Raw genomic sequence first — 4719 nt, 5'->3', positions numbered from 1 at the left:
GTTCCAGCAGACTGGAAAAAGGCCAATGTGGTCCCAATCTTCAAGAAGGGAAAAAAGGATGACCCAAACAATTACTGTCCGGTCAGTCTCGCGTCGATACCGGGCAAGATTCTGGAAAAGATTGTTAAGGAAGTGGTCTGCAAACATTTAGAAACAAATGCGGTCATCGCTAATAGTCAACATGGATTTATCAAAAACAAGTCATGCCAGACTAATCTAATCCCTTTTTTCGATAGAGTTACAAGCTGGATAGATGCAGGGAATGCCGTAGATGTAGTGTACCTGGATTTCAGTAAGGCCTTCGACAAGGTCCCCCACGACCTTCTGGCAAGGAAACTAGTCCAATGTGGGCTAGGCAAAACTACGGTGAGGGGGATCTGTAATTGGTTAAATGGACGAACCCAGAGGGTGCTCACCAATGCTTCCTCTTCATCCTGGAAAGAAGTGACGAGCGGAGTGCCGCAGGGTTCCGTCCTGGGCCCGGTCCTGTTCAACATCTTTATTAATGACTTAGATGAAGGGCTAGAAGGCAGGATCATCAAGTTTGCAGACGACACCAAATTGGGAGGGATAGCCAATACTCCAGAGGAGGAGCAGGATTCAAAACGATCTTGACAGATGGGCCAAAACTAACAAAATGAAGTTCAACAGTGACAAATGCAAGATACTCCACTTTGGCAGGAAAAACGAAATGCAAAGATACAGAATGGGGGACAATGCCTGGCTCGAGAGCAGTACGTGTGAAAAAGATCTTGGCGTCCTCAAGGTCAACAAGTTAAACATGAGCCAACAATGTGATGTGGCAGCAAAAAAAGCCAATGGGATTTTGGCCTGCATCAATAGGAGCATAGTGTCTAGATCTACGGAAGTAATGCTACCCCTCTATTCTGCTTTGGTTAGACCATACCTGGAATATTGTGTCCAATTATGGGCACCACAATTGAGGAGAGATATTGACAAGCTGGAATGTGTCCAGAGGAGGGTGACTAAAATGATCAAGGGTCTGGAGAACAAGCCCTATGAGGAGTGGCTTAAGGAGCTGGGCATGTTTAGCCTAAAGAAGAGAAGGCTGAGAGGAGACATGATAGCCATGTATAAATATGTGAGGGGAAGCCACAGGGAGGAGGGAGCAAGCTTGTTTTCTGCTTCCCTGGAGACTAGGACACAATGGAACAATGGCTTCAAACTACAAGAGAGGAGATTCCATCTGAACACGAGGAAGAACTTCCTGGCTGTGAGAGCTGTTCAGCAGTGGAACTCTCTGCCCCGGAGTGTGATGCAAGCTCCTTCTTTGGAAGCTTTTAAACAGAGGCTGGATGGCCATCTGTCACGGTTGATTTGAGTGCAATATTCCTGCTTCTTGGCAGGGGGTTGGACTGGATGGCCCATGGGGTCTCTTCCAACTCTTTGATTCTATGATTCTATGGAGTGACCATCACTCAAAAAAGTTGAGTTTGTCATTTGGGAGTTGTAGTTGCTGGGATTTATAGTTCACCTACAATCAAAGAGCATTTTGAACTTCACCAATGATGGAATTGAACCAAATGTGGCACACAGGACCAACAGAAAATACTAAAAGGGTTTGGTGGGCATTGACGTTGAATTGGGAATTGTAGTACACCTACATCCAGAGAACACATTTTTATTTATATAGATAGATATTCGTACTTCTGTCTGCAAAGTTACAACATATTCCCTTTTTCAATACCCTGTTCCTTCTAATCATCAAACCCAAAAGTTGCTAAGTCATTCTCTTGTGAAAAGTCTATAAGGGGTTTCCAGTTTTTGCAAAATGTTACGAATGACCTTTCCTGAAGCAAATCAGGTCATTTGCCCACTTCTGCTTTCTGTTTGAACAGCCATTCCACCACAGTGTCAAATTCTCCCATCTTCCATACAACCATCTTGTTGCCATATATTGAAGCAGTCCTCCATGACTCCTTTTCTGGCTGTACATCAGGCATGGGCAAACTTGGGCCCTCCAGATGTTTTGGACTTCAACTCCCACAATTCCTAACAGCCGGTAGGCTGTTAGGAATTGTGGGAGTTGAAGTCCAAAATACCTGGAGGGTCCAAGTTTGCCCATGAGTGACACACACCCATCAATCTCAAAAGTTTAACTGCATATTATTATTTTTAATCCTTTGCATCAATGTGTTTATTTGAACCCAGTTTTTAAAGCTGCGTCATCTACCTATTTCTTGCAAAATGGGAAAAAGCACAGAGATTGCTAAAATTGTGTGCATCTTCACTGTGGAATTGATGCAGTTTGACACCACTTTAACTGCCATGGCCCAATGCATTTTTTATTTGCCTAGATCAAATAAAAATGCTTTTATATTTGGGTTTTCCCCAAATTTTATGGACCCCCCGGCCGTGCAGTGGGTTGAACCACTGAGCTGCTGAACTTGCTGATCGAAAGGTCACAGATAGGAGTCCGGGGGAGTGGCGTGAACTCTCGCTGTCAGCCCCAGCTTCTGCGAACCTAGCAGTTTGAAAGCATGCAAATGTGATAGATCAATAGGTACCAATCGGGAAGGTAACGGCACTCCATGTTGTCATGCCGGCCACATGACCTCGGAGGTGTCTATGGACAACGCCGGTTCTTTGGCCTAGAAATGGAGAGATGAGCACCAACTCCAAGAGTCGAACATTACTGGAATTAATGTCAGGGAGGAACTTCTACCTTTACCTACCACTTATATAGGGGTTTTCCACCCTAACTCCAGTGAAACATAGCTGACTGTATTTCTGAAACTTTTGCTGTGCTTACAGCACATAAAGTGAGCAGAAAAAAAGAGACAATGCCATATATGTACAGGTAAACATCCCCCTCTGGCGGTCATAAATAAAATTGCAGACACCATGGAACAATGTGGCTCCATTTACTGAGTTCCTTTTTCCTTTTGTCCTCAATTGATTAACTGCACAATTGAGTTACTGATAATCTTCCGGACTGTCTGGCCATGTTCCAAAAGCATTTTCTCCTGACGTTTCACTCACACCAATGGCAGGCATTCTCAGAGGTTGTGAGGTCTGTTGGAAATTAGGCAAGTGAGGTTTATATATCTGTGGAATAATGTCCAGGGTGGGAGAAAGAATTCTTGTCTGCTTGAGGCAAGTGTGAATGTTACAATTAGCCAACTTGATTAGCACTGAATGGCCTTGCAGCTTCAAAGCTTGGCTGCTTGAAGCTTGGGGGAATCCTTTGTTAGGAGGTGTTAGCTGGCTCGCCCAACAAAGGGTCCCCTGCAGCAATCAGCCAAGCTTTGAAGCTGCAAGGCCATTAAATGCCAATGCTTTGAACAGTATGTTTGGCAGTATTCACAGTGCATGAACTCTGACAATGACTGGCTTTGGACTGAGTTGTCGGTTGCTAAATCAAATTTAAACTCTGCTACATGATTAATAATAATGTTTTAACGTATTTTAATCCAATGCTTTTCTCTTGTATAATGTTGCTGTAATTGTGTTTGTATGACCGAAATTAGAAAAGAAATAAACTATGCAGAAGAAAATAGGTCAACATGATAGATTGAAGAGAGAAGACAAGACTAGAGAGAATTTTATGGACGAAAAAAATACTTTTATAGAGGACACGGAGAAGGAGATTTGGAAGTCAACAATAACCACATAATCTACCTTTCACCCACTTCTTTTCCTATATTTATTTATTTTATTTTCCTTCCCTTATAGATATATAATACCCATCACTCACCCATTTCCCAACCTGCCCCTCTTACCTACGACCTATACTACCCAACCCCAATTTTATGTATGTAAAAATAGATAAGCATTCAATAAAATTATTTTTAAAAAGCTTGGCTGGTTGCAGCTGGGGGAATCCTTTGTTGGGAGGTGTTAGCTGGCCCTGATTGATTCTTGTCTGGATTTCCCCTGCTTTTTGAGTGTTGCTCTTTATTTACTGTCCTGATTTTAGAATGTTTTAATACTGGTATCCAAATTTTGTTCATTTTCATGGTTTCTAGGCCATTAAATGCAATCAGGGAGCAATCAATCAGGCTTTGATGCTGCAAGGCCATTAAATGCTAATCAAGGTGGCCTATTGCAACATTCACACTTGTCTCAAACAGACAAGAGTTCTTTCTCTCTCCTTGGACATTCCACAGATATATAAACCCCACTTGCCCTAGTTTCCAACAGACCTCACAACCTCTGAGGATGCCTGCCATAGATGTAGGCGAAATGTCAGGAGAGAATGCTTCTGGAACATGGTCATACAGCCTGGTAAACTTGAATGGCCTTGTACCTTCAAAGCCTGGCTGGTTGCTGCCTGGTGGAATCCTTTGTTGGGAGGTGTTAATATGAAAGGCTGCCAGAGATGCAGGCAAAACGTCAGGAGAGAATGCTTCTGGAACATGGTCATACAGCCTGGTAAACTTGAATGGCCTTGTACCTTCAAAGCCTGGCTGGTTGCTGCCTGGTGGAATCCTTTGTTGGGAGGTGTTAATATGAAAGGCTGCCAGAGATGCAGGCAAAACATCAGGAGAGAATGCTTCTGGAACATGGCTATACAGCCCGGAAAACTCACAGCAACCCAATAAGAGAAAGTCCAATTCACTGAATTGGGGATACTATGGACTGCTATAAAGTCAAATCAGTGGTTCCTAAGGCAAATCAAGCCTGTATTAATGAATCCAACACAACATTGATTATTTAGAATTAGGTACAATTTTTATTAATTTATTTTAAAAGGCA

Source organism: Anolis sagrei, chromosome Y, assembly GCF_037176765.1.
Source record: "Anolis sagrei isolate rAnoSag1 chromosome Y, rAnoSag1.mat, whole genome shotgun sequence".
Classification (NCBI taxonomy): domain Eukaryota; kingdom Metazoa; phylum Chordata; class Lepidosauria; order Squamata; family Dactyloidae; genus Anolis; species Anolis sagrei.
The sequence above is the reverse complement of the archived record's forward strand: the minus strand, read 5'-3'. Positions refer to the sequence as shown.